General features: G+C 33.4%; 1 protein-coding gene across 1 annotated transcript in view; it reads left to right on the top strand.

The window, feature by feature from the left end:
* Window positions 1-13,474, top strand: part of ADAMTS19 (ADAM metallopeptidase with thrombospondin type 1 motif 19) — a gene marked incomplete at its 5' end in the record, with an annotated part of 160,394 nt that overhangs the window by 64,177 nt on the left and 82,743 nt on the right. The window lies entirely within an intron of this gene.

Here is a 13,474-nt window from a genome sequence, read left to right as displayed (position 1 = left end):
AGTAGTTAGCCAATGCATTTAGAGAGTTGAAAGTGAAGAAAAAAAACTCTTTTCTGTTTTGTTTCATAGAATGATAGAATGATTTGGGCTGGAAGGAACCTTAAAGACCATGTAGTTCCACCCCCTCTGTCATGGGGGGATTGGATGATCAGCTTTTTGTTTTTCAGATTATGCTACAGAAAAATCACTTACGGCTTTCTTACTAATTATATCATAGTGATCTGTGACTAGAAAATAGTAGGGTTTTGAATGTTTTGATAGACTAGAAGTTTTATTTTTATATTCATCTCCAGCTTTGAAAATCTTCAGTTAAATCTGTTTGTAAATTTTAGATAGGAATAATAATTTTTGAAAATGAAACACTCTTAACATGTTACTCATTTGATATTCAGGATAATTTTTTGTATTTGTTGATAGTGTTGGTATTTGTAGTTGTCTTTAATAGTTAAAAATTAGTGCAGGGTAGTTGAGATAGTATTAAAGATGTAATCATAGCTCAGTTACTAAATAAATCAACATTTTCAGATCGTGTAGATAGTGTAAAATAACTCCGAGGTTAGTGATTTTTTTAACATTTTAATATTAATTATTACATCTATTCAGAGCCATGTCTAATTCTTGTTGCACACTCCAGTTCAGATGCATTCAGTTGCACTCTTTCTCATGTAGGACACATGCTGTGATTGTTCTTAACATATGTCAAAATCCCAGCAGTATCAAGCACATGCTTAGCTGCTGAATTTGTCTCTTGACCTCAGTAAGTGGTCCTGTAATATCCCACAATACCACCCATAGTTTTGGGGAATTTATTGTGTAACTGTATCCCTTCTGTAAAAATGTCATTTTCTGCAGATTATACTGCTTCTAGTTAAATTTTTGTACTTATATTATTTTCTGTATTTAGTCTCAACTTACATGAGGTATTTAAAATTCTGTCTTAAAGGGACCTTATAATCTAGAGGGATTTAGTATACATAAAGAATTTTAACACTGTATTTAGTAACATTTAGAACGTGTGCTTTGAGCCACAACTTTCATTTATTATAGGCAAAACTCCTATGTCCATCAGAAAAAGGCATTGCCAAATAAGCAAAAAGAATCTGTGGTATTATTCAGTGTGTGTGTATTTTGTGTTGGTGATAAAACAAAACAAAACAAAAGGAAATCACAAGCTAGTTATCACAGTAATTTGTCTTATAGTGTATATGTTTTAACTTCATGTAGGAACTCTTTTAATATTCCAGACTGAAAAGTTGTGAAATACCTATGAAACATCAGGGCAATAGGCCATGGTATGTAAGACATAGAATCACAGAATTGTTAAGGTTGGAAAAGACCTCCAAGATCATCTGATATAACCATTACCAGTCCACCAGTATTACCCTATCAAACATGTCCCTAAGTATCACATCAAAGCACATCCAAACTTTCCTTAAACATTCCCAGGGATGGTGACTCCACCACATCCCTGGGCAACCTGTTCCAATGCCTAACCACTCTTTCTGAGGAAGTTCTCCAAATTTCCAACTTGAACCTTCATGGGCTCAGTTTGAGGCCATGTCCTCTAGTCCTGTTGCTAGTTATCTGCAAGAAGAGGCCATGCTCACATTAAGGCAAAAGCAGGACAGATAGGGGATAAATGTGGGCATGACTTTTCTAACCTCAAATCTGAAAAACTGAAGCAGACCAAGGGGCTGTAATCTTTTAAAAATATCTTTTATGGACTCTTGGACTTTACCACTACAGTAGTGTTTTTTTTGTTTGTTTGTTTGTTTGTTTGTTTTTTAATAGCTTGTTTTTATGTGGATAACATTTAGATGAAATACTGTGTACATTCATAATAAATTTGAATGTGTTGGCAGCTGTAGGTAATCATGCATCAATAATCAATTACTCTCTATATACTGTATAGTACTGATGCATGCTTTATATTACGTTGTATAAAGAATTGTTTCTTGTCATGTATCATGCATACAATATAATATATATGGCTGTAAAATAAACCTGTTTTCTAACTAGCTAGCCATTCCTCTAATGAGTCTTGTGCTGAGCTCTTGATAGATATACTGATGTCTAGTATTTTTATTGCTTTAAAAAATGTTTGCAAAGTAATATTTGAACAGAGTAGCCCTCATAGTATAGTATTGACTGAAAAAAAAGCATCAGTATAATGCATTCATTAGGTGGTTTATCTAACAGCATATTTTTCTCTGGAATTTGAAGAATAGGATGGGTAGATAATAATACATGGGACCTTTAATTGAGGTGGAAAGGAAAGAGATTTTTGGTATTTGAGAGGTAATTGTAGAGAGAACTGTAGATGATCCAGGCAACCACATCAAACAGTGAAAAGTCTGCCATGCAGAAAGAACACCAAAACTCACTCTTCATATAAATGCCTTGCATTGTGCAGATTTTCTATTGTAATATACACCATATCTTCCTTTTACGACACATAAATGGCAACAAGTTCATTTGTTTTTAAGTTTTCAGGCTGTACTGAAGGGTTTATGTTCTCAGGATGCTGGTACCCCAACATGAATAGAACATGAGTTTCTCATCAAGTAAGTCATCATTTAATCAGCTTGCTCAGTTAGGGACTGGTCAGGATCTATTGTTGCAAATGTGAGACAAAGCAACCTCCTTTAGTTCTCATTTCTTGTTCTTGGAGATTTTGCACAGGTAGTTTGGATAGTGGATTTTCTGGAAGAAGAAAGACCTTTTCAGCTTGCTTTCATAAAGTTCAAGTGTTTTGAGGACCATCCCAACAAACTCAACAAATTTTTTGACATTTAAACAATTTGCAAGAACATTGAGAAATGGTCTTGATGAAACTTATCAGGGCAAGTGCAAGTTGATCTACTGATCAGTTGGCACTGACTCTTACTTAGGGCAGCAAAACCACCTTCACAGAATAATAATAACTGCTTAGATGGCACTGATTAAGATGGAATACAGGATAGATATCTGGAGATGAAATAATGGTAGTATTTTTAAATCAAATAATTTTAACTGAAAAGAAGTTGAATAGAAGATTCTTCTCAAGATACCTCCGCCTTTGTTCTCATATATCAGACAGGCATTAGTTAAGATGATTCACCTTTCTAATAAGGTGTGCTACTGGTATCTGCTATAAATAGTCTCAAAATCTGTCATTCATCTCTCTTACAATGAAACAAAATTCAGTTTATTCCCATCAAAAAATTAAAGGTCACAAGCATAAAAAAATTGACTGTAGAGTAATAGGTTATCTAAAAATCAAAGACACACAAAACAAACAAAAAATTAATCACAGCTGACTAGTCATAGAATTGTAGAATGGTTTGGATTGCAAGTGACATTTTTTTCCATTCTTTTTCTGTCCTATTAAACTGTCATTATCTCAACCCATGAATTTTACCCTTTCCCCCCCCCCCCCCCCCCCGATTTAATCCCCTTATCTGCTCCTATTCTCACACAAAAGAGAATGCAGGTTACACCAGGATTAAATAAATAAATAAATAAATAAATAAATAAATTCTAAACATTTTCTTCAAGTGGGTTCTCAACAACAGTAAAATAAACTTCGTGTTTCTTGGTTATCTCATGGAAACATGAGAAATGTGTTACAGTACCCAGACTACAGTAAAATGTGGAAATGTATTATTGTGCTGAAGTACTGTTTATCAAGGAATAGTTTGATGTCACTACCACACAGTGTCATTTCTGTAGTGCAGATACAGTAAAAAGAAATACAAAAGACAGTAAGAAATTCTTGTTTGCTCATATATTGTTGCAGAAATAAAAACAGAAAATGAAAATTATACATCTCAAGAGCAATTTCACACGTACTTGTTGAACAGAGAATGGTAACAAGGCAAAGGGAAGAACTCACTAGAAATTAAATCACAGGAAAATCGGATTAATGGGGTATCAAGGCTGGAATCTTTGCAAGAGCAGGAAAAGCATTGGTAATTTATTATGACTAGATCACGTAGGGAAGAGACATTGATGTTACACAAGGTTTAGAAGCATGTTCAGAAAAAAAATGATTTGATGGAATGGAATGAGACAAGAAATGAAATCAAAGGTGTTGCAGTGTTCACAGATGTCCAGAACATGAGTTTTAGCAGCTGTACATTTTATGAATGTGAGAACTGAAATCTAGATGTCAGGGAGGCAAGAAGAGAGATAGGCACCTGGATTAATATTTTCACTACTTGGATTGACATAATTCTTAATTACTTCTATTACATATTTTGCTCTTTGATGCTAATGTATTTTGACTATGGTGTACAGAGGTGTAGGTCTATAGTATTTTAAAATTTCTGAAGTCACATTTCAGAAATCTGCAAGGGAGGCATATTTGACAATTTACTGGATCATCTTACTTTGCAGGATAACATCAATTCATGATCATTTCTTGTGGGCAAGGAGATTTTCCTAGAAGCAGAGTAAGAGAAAAAGATAGTTTAAAAATATAGTATATTTTCATTAAAATAGACATGCAACAAGTATTCTCTGCTTTTTAGGCAAGTTACAGAAAAGATCTTGAAATGACATATAGCTCAAGTTTTAAGGTGAGCACCTTTTTTTTTTTTTTTAAGTTTTAAGAAGTTGTAGAAAATTTCTATTTACAAAATGCAGACTACCTCGAAACTGATCTTGAAAGACAGGGGAACTTTTAAAATATAAACATGGCACATAGCTCCCTTAGAAGTCTGAAATGCACCTGTACGTCACCTCTTTCATAAACATACTGTTTTGCGCAGTGTATTTCCTATTTCCTGGAGCATTTTAATACATACTTTAAAATAAAATGTTTTTTGATATATTCCAGCTATGTATTTTTAAATCAACTGAGCTTTTCTTTGTGTTCTTTTTATAAAGGTATGTTTAAATTTGTGCTTGTGCTAGAAAAATTATAGCTTAAACAGTTGGCAGTAGCAATATTCAGTAGCAAAGCAAATTATTAGAAAAGATCATCTTCATAAAATTATGTAATTTTGTGTTTCTTAATGTTAGCAAGTAGTCACATGGTAATTTCTTATACTGTAAATCCTACTTTGGTTATTCTCGGGAAATTAAAATTTCATTTACCTTTTTGGCAAAAATACCAAAGATATCTCCCTTAGAAGGTTAGAAGGTTATCATTTCAAAGATATCCCTCCTTAAATGATAACCTTGAAGGTTATCATTTCAAAGATATCCCTCCTTAGAAGGGAGATATCTTTATATCTCCCTTAGAGTCTGTGATCCCTAATTTTCCTTTATAAGTCATACCACACCAGAGGCTTCAGTTTGCAGACCTCTAAGATGTTTTGCATTCTGTGAAAAATAACTGTTTTTAAGTACATTATACAGTGTAAAGCCATCATTAAATCTATGCCTTACGTTCATTTTTTTTTTTTAAATAGACCAATACCAGATACAAGTCATTTAGTAGTCAGCAGGTTGTTTAATCACCTAAGATATTTGTTCCCATATACACGTATCAGATGTTATATTTTTTCTAAAAATGTTTTAGAAGGAAATATGTAGAACAGGTAATCATTTTCTCCAGCTCTGTTTACTGATTTTTTTTCAATGAATTAATTTCATAACATAAAAATACAGGCAGTATATCTTTCTACACACCATAAAAACAGAATATTGTTTGTATAACATAACACAGTGTGTGTGATTACAACACTATCATTGATTTAAATTGCTATTAAATCAGATCTGAATACATTTAGGGTTCAGGCACACAGGGCTGTATCCTTTCTGTATGTTTTCCTGAGTACATATTGACCAGAGCAGATTCAGAGGCTTACCACAGTAATCTGATCACTTGCTTCTATAAACTGACTTTCATATAATTAATCTTATTTGCCTTCACTTTTAACATTCTAAAATTGAGAAAGTCCATTTTAACTGTGATCTTACTATAAGGGTCTAATTGTATTTTACATGTTCACAATGATGTTGAAGGGGGGAATGCATCTGGGAAGGTTCAGGTGGGATGTTAGGAAAAGGTTCTTCACCGAGAGGGTGGTCAGGCACTGTAACAGTCTCCCCAGGGCAGTGGTAACGCCACTGAACCTGCTGGTACTCAAAAAGCATTTGGACAACACTCTTCAGACCTATGGTCTGATTTTTGGTTGATCCTGTGGTGAGCCAGAAGGTGGACTCAATGACTCTTAGGGGTCCCTTCCAACTCATGATATACAGGAGTTGTATAGAACATCTATAAGATGTTCTTTTGTATCTTTTTTTTCTTCAAAAGTAATGAATACTCCATGTTAGCCAAGGTTTGCATGCAAAGGACACCTATTTTATTAATTCAGCTTATATAATTGGAATAACTGTTCTAATTCAAGAAGACAGACACACCCTTTTGATTAACTCTGAGAAAAACATTTACACAACCAGTTAATCCACTGAACTGATACATGAATTTATCTCAAACAAAGGCCATCCTTTGGTCCTTTTTGTTCAGCTTTCTTTGGCACAGCTGTAATAAGTCACACCCTACATTCCTCCTTTAGCTTCAGGAGCACTGAAGGAGCACTTTGTCAGTCTCCTCTAAGCCTTCTATTTTAGGGGTTTATTAATCAGACACAAAGAGGAAAACTTTTTTTTTATTTTTTTTTTTTTAATAATTTATTAAACAGGTAGCTCACAGTAAATCAAATGTGGAATAGAAAAACTAAAGGTGGATAATAAAGATCCAACTAAATAAAGATTAGTTGGATGCACATGTACATGGAAATGTAGAGAAAATTAGTCAAAGGAACTGATGCAGCCTTCATACCATGCATACACATTGTATGTTAACCCTTGTAATGCTTTATACAACTGTAGATAAGTAAAAGAAAAATTGTGTGATTGTGTTTACAGATCTTCTAATCTTTATGATGATCTATTGAGAGCAGTCTTTTCTTAGTTTCTATTGTAGGCTTTTTTCTATCAAAGAAAAGCAGAATTCAAGCTCTCCATTTTCCCATCTGGTGTAATGTTAAAAAAGATAGTTCTTTCTAATGGTCTGTATATTTACATCACAGAAAGTAATGAACAGTAATAAAAGCTTTTCTCAGTAGAAGGAAATTCCTATTCCTGTTTCTCTACAACTAAACTCAAGATCAGGAGTGCCATGTTTAGATATCATGGGGCCAGAAAATGGCTAGTTCACACAAATATCTTTTCCTGTTTCTTTTTCCCCAGTGTCCTGGTTTTAGCTGGGATAGAATTAACTTTCTACATAGCAGCTGGTATGGTGTATGTTTTGGATTTTTGATAAAGACACTGGTGATAATGCACCACTCTTTCAGTTGCTGCAGAGCAGCGCTTCCACAAACCCAAGGCCTTTCTGCTTCTCATGCTGCCCCACCAGAATGGAGGTTGGGGGTGCAGGAAATTGGGAGTGGACAGAACCAGAACATCTGACCCAAACTGACCAGAGTGACTAGGGTCACTTTACCTGGTAAACTGTCTTCATCTCAACCCATGAGTTTTCTTACTTTTACCTTTCCAATTTTCTTCCACATCCCACTGAGGGGGAGCAAGCAAGTGGATGTATGGTGCTTTGTTGTGGTTTAATCCTGCCACCCAGGAAAAAATGTGAGTCCCAGAAGGGACTCATAGAGAAAGCTACACAAATAGCCTAGAGGACTGCAAAACAACATTATAACACTGCCTAGAACAAGCTCTATAACATAGAAAACAATTCTGAGCTGTCAAAAACACTTCCAGTGGAGTACCACAGTGTTCACTGTCATCATCTCCCCGTCCTTCTGTATAGTGGTAAGGGTTTTGTCAGCTTATAGAACTGACTTGTATGGCAAGAAGTGGGCACTAACTCTTAATGTGAGGCACATGATACTCAATTCAAAGTAAACCATGTATCTTGTTTTGTTTGTTTGCTTGTTTGTTTTTTTTTTTGTCTGATACATCAATGAAAATCATATCATCAACATAAATTTATTTATGAATGTATTTTGTGAGAACTCTTCTGAATGGCTGATGCTGTGTGCAACCTGTTTCTGGCTTACGAAGAAGCAAGCTTCTCATGTACTTTGGAAAGACCCATTCAGTTTTGTTGCCAAAGAGGGAGGTGTCTCATTTTCAAAAGTTATATAATTTTATATAACAGAGTTCCATGAAGCTTTCATAAGAGCTTTCGCTCTTACCCATGTAATTTAAAGACTGAAAGTCTTTATTGCATAACTTCTAAAAGTAGACTTTTCTGCTTCTGTGTAAAAAAATTAAACTTTTAAACAGTCATCAATAGATCTCCTGACTTGTGTTGCAGGAGGGTTCATTTTCTTTGGATTTACTTTTCCAACCAACGTACCTAAAGACATTCTTTTTTTTTTTTTTTTTTTTTTTTGTGTGTGTGTGTGTGTGTTTTTTTTTTTGTCCAGGCAGCATTTCTATATTGTTCCCCAAATGGGTATCTGTGCTTCCACTGCCTGTGAATTTACTTTGACCGCCGTAGAGGACAGAATTAGTACAAGTAGACATCTGGGCAATAACAGTATGTTAGTTCTCGTCTTAAGTTAGTAATCTCAATATTTTTTTTTATTAAAATAATACTAATTTAAAATAAATTAAGTAATTTCATCTTAAGAAAGAGATGCCTTCCATGAGAGCTGCATTTTAAAAGAAACCAAACAACTTCCAGCAGTTCTACCATCCATATAATAACATATTAAACAACTATGGACTGTTAATAAGATGTAATAATGAAGACCTTAAAACTGTATGCATTAGTATTTATTTATGCCTATTTGACATGTATTTATATGCCCTCCCCATTTTTATTCTTTTTTCCCACTGTAAAGATTAAGCTGCAACAGTTTGTTTAAGGAGAGAAAAGTAGACTTAGCGTTATGGAGCATAAAATCACATACTTATTAGTTGTTGATAAAGTTTTTCTACAAGTTTTGCTTTTTCAAGATTTACATAGATCATAAACTAACAAAATAGGTGATAAAAACTGGATTTATGTTTGCATAAAATGCAGCGAAAGTTCATTCATTTTTATCCTATTGTTTCTTCTAGTATCTTTCATCAGTATGTATATGTATTTTTGCATATATATATATATACATTTGTATATATATATTTGTATACATAAACACATGTAGGTATAGTTATCATCAGTGTCTCTTGCTGTAAAGAGAAAAAAATACATTTCTAGTGTTTTCTGTTTGCACTTGAAATTCTTGTTTGTTAAGTGTTCAAGTGCGTTGATTTGATTGCTTCCTGATTCGCTGCTGATTCACTGATGAGTGACAAGAGTTTTTTTGTTTTGTTTTGTTTTGTTTTTTCCTGGAAATCCTCAGTATCTGGAACTCTGTTCAGAGCAGCTTGTGCTAATTAGACTTCTAAGTGTCAGTTCTATAAAAAGGTTTTTTTTTCTTCCATTTCTTAAGCATCTGAACTGCTAAAAAAAAAGTCATTTGTTCGAAGTAATCAAGTCCAGATAAGTGCTGTTATTTATGCTCACAGATCAATTGATTTGCCAATTCAAATGTGAAATGTTCATGTTTGAATCGAAAGCCAAATGTATTAGGGCATGAAATTATGTTTCTGTTTTAGTGGCTTACTATACTTTTACATCATCAGTAATTCTAAGGTCATGCCATCTGTAGTGTATTGCTGCATGGCACTTTCAGAAGAGTAAGTTTTTTTTCTGCATGTTTTCTGTCCAGTACTTGCTTATGTATATCCCAACAGTGTTTTATACTGCTGCTTCCAAAGCTTGGTGTAGAAACTTTAGAACAAACTCCATATATAAATATTTTAACTCCATATATAAATATTCATAGCATGTGCCAAAACAATATCAGTTGTAGGTACATTAATTTTATAAAAACAGATCCATCATTTGTGAAGTTCATGAACAATTTCTGTGTGCTTGAAATTATATCTAATAGGCATTCAATAGTAATTGAGTGCTTCATTATTTTTCCAAGATGACAGGGAGTGCAATAGATGGTGTGAATCTATTCTGTTTTACTGATTTCATCTTGGTCACATTGGATGATTTTGACTAGTGGGTAGACAACATCAGAAAGAACATACTATCCCTAATTCCCAGGAATATGTCATACTCGTTCATTATAAAATACTTTAAATTTGAAATGATTATATATATATATATATATATATATATATATATATATATATATTATATATAGTGCTATATATATATAAATATATATATATATATAAATATATATATATATAGTGCTATACAAACATATGCTCTTTACATTTTTTTCAGCTTTGAAACTCCTTTTCAGGAGTTTCAGTTTGTTTTTTTATGAATTTTTGATTTCATATAGACTGTAGATTTGGGTAGACTCTCAACTTGATCAGTAGTAGAAGGGATACCTGGGTGAGTCCCTGTCCTTCTTCCCTGAAGTCAGAAGATTTTTTACGTGAGCTTTGTTCTGTATTTCTTACTATTCATTATTGCCTTAAAATATGAGGAAAAACTAAAGTAAACTAAAAACAACAAAACAAACAAACAAAAAATAATCTAATGGCCAGAAGATTACCGGTCCCATAACAGAAGAGCTGTGAAATAGCACAGGAATGTTTACAGGTTATCACCTGTAAACTGGTGATATGTGGAAGGGTATCTTTCTCTTTTAACAGCATCTAAAATTAGTGAAATTTTAGAGCAGTTATAAGGAAAGGGATTCAGAAGGAGCATATAGTCAATGTCAAGACAACCCAAGCTTGAATGTATTGTGAAACCAAGAAAGTTCAGAATTGAAATTTGAGATATATATTGATATATTGCTATGTAACGAATTTGTGTAACACTTTCATAATAGTAATGTAATTGAATTACTATAAAGGGAAAAATAATAACCATTCCCTAGCCTTTTAAAATGTTTTGCTACAAATTAGGACATGCTCAAATCATGTTTGTATGTTGTGAGGTCACTGTAAGAAAGAACAATGTTTTATATGTCTGCATATTTTTTAAAGTGATTATATTTTTTTACTGTGCTGTTTTCATTCCTGTGGCCTTCTGTTATAGGTAGTGGATTTATGTTATGGGACAGCAAGCTGTGAATGAGCATATGAAGTTGATGAATTTGTTTGGATACTTTAGTTGGTAATGAGTTTTATGTAACACCTCTGCAAGCTGAACCACAGCTTTTCAACACAGAAGTTGTAAAGGTGTGTGTGCTTTGAAAGAATAAATAGTTATGATGAAATGATGAGGATGTTCATTAAGAAACTGGGAAATCTATCGTACCATATCATAGTATGAATTGTAAATCATCTCCGCTGGAAGCAGTAGTGGTAGTAGAAAAAAACCACTGCTACAGCTTCAGCAAAAGTTCTATTTTTCTGAAGCAAAAGAAAATATCTATTTCATTTAGATATTTACATGTTTGATAAGAATATATATTATATACATGGTTCTCCTAGGGCACGACTGTAAAGATTTGTTTTCTTAACAAATATTGTGTATCTTTTCTTCAGAATTAATGTGAGAAATACTTACCTACAGTGATGTAATTTAAATGCTTTGTATGCAGTGTGTATCCATGCAATACTTTTTTATTTCACAACATAGTTTTCTTTTATGGGTAGATAACAAGTTCCTTCTTAAAATTATGAATGAGATTATGTTACTGTTTTTTAGCCAGCACTTTTTAGATCTGAATGTTTTAGTCTCAATCTGTTTGAGCCTGTGGAGTTCATTGGAGATACCTTAATCATTACAGATACCTTAATCATTACAAAGGAGCAGGTTTTTTTGTTTTGTTTTGTTTTGTTTTTTCCTGGTGGATTTAACCTTGGAGCAGTTCCAGCTGTGTTAATAAGCCATGTGAAACTACAGTGAGCATACATATATTTAAAGAAGAATTTCAATCTTTTACCTAGAGCTGACGTAACTAAGCAAGAGCAGTTGCTTATTGAAGTCAGTTTCTTTTTCTCTGCACATGAAATTAATAACCAAGGACAAGACATGAAACTAGTTCACAGCTAGTAGCAGGCTGATTTGCATCCAGTAGCTGCTGTTTTATGTGGCTTTCACACATAAAGTCAATATTGCTTAATAAGGGCAAAGTCATAAAACGTACATTGCATTTGATATTTTTGAACATTTCTAAAATCCAAAATCTAACTTAATCTAAATGAAATATATCTCTTTTGTTTCATATGTTACACTTTAAAAGATCAAGCGTAATGAATTCCCTTCAAAGACTGTCATGTATCCAAACAGTTTTGGTCATGTATATTGAGTATTGTTGAAAATGCTTACAGGAATGTAGCGCTGCTTCTGCAAAATAGGTATAAAGCTTGCACTGTACATAGTTATTTGGGAATAGATTATGATTTTGGGGCAGTACATAGCAACATAGTATACTTGTGTTGTTGTGTGGAGAGATATTCATAATACATGTATACTTGACCCTGGCCCTTCACAGGTCAAAAGAAGGCTAGGGGGTTTCTTTTCACGGTAAGAAACTTGACGGAATCAGATGGTTTTTGATTATTGATGATATTCAACATTAACAGAAGGAGAGGGATTTGGGAATTTTCTTTCCATACATTCCAGCAAATAAGTTTTATCATAGCCACATAGCCATTAAGAAATAAATGCATTTCTCAACAGGAGGCATTGTAGTACTCTGAAATGCAGCACTGTTTTTGTTTTTGTTTTGCTTTGTTTTGCCTTTTTGTTGTTGTTGTTGTTTGTTTTTCTATGGTGAGAGTAATTTTTCTATTTTGTTTTAGCACTTTGTAAGTTCGTTGTGTTGTCTCGAGTCAGAGCCCTGCTGTATGCTACTTCTTGTATTGTTATCAGCTCTACTTAAAATTTGAAGTAAAATGAACATAATTGTAGAACTACAAGGAACAGAAAGGTCTTGGAATGATTTTTCTTTTTGCCTCAGCTGCTGGAGTATAACCTTCAAAATAGTATATTACAATTCAGAGCATTTCTTACTTCTCTTATTTTCAGTAAAGATAATATAAATGATATCTACACTTAGAGTGAGGTGTCATTGGACTTTTTATTTTTTTGCTTTGAATATGTTTTGCCTTTTTTTTCAGCCCAGGTTTCTTTTGTCGCCTACTTCACTTTTTCTCCTTTCTTTGGAAAGAAATAGTAAAAGCTGAAATGTTCTGTTACATTCAAATCAATTTTTTTTTTTTTTTTCAGTCCTGAGCAACATTTTTTTGTCACATGAGCCCTGTGTCCAAAAACTTTAAACTAGCTCTACTGAGAAGACCACTGCCAGATTTGTGTTGGAGTTACTACTTGAATTTCATATTGTGGTTGAGGGGTTGTGTTTACAGACTGACAAATAGTTGGATTGCAAGAAGAATGACTTTTATCTTGTTAACTTAGAATGCTAATTATGACTAAATTTCAGACTCTGTCAAACATTTCAAACTTGACCTTTATACGCAAACATCCAGCAAACATGTTAATCCATAGGGCACCATTCCATTGAAAGGATGTTCCTGGGAA

This window comes from Aythya marila (assembly GCF_965140915.1).
Source record: "Aythya marila genome assembly, chromosome: Z".
In the NCBI taxonomy this organism is placed as follows: Eukaryota; Metazoa; Chordata; class Aves; order Anseriformes; family Anatidae; genus Aythya; species Aythya marila.
Note: the sequence above shows the minus strand (reverse complement) of the source record. Positions and strands in the feature narration are given on the sequence as shown.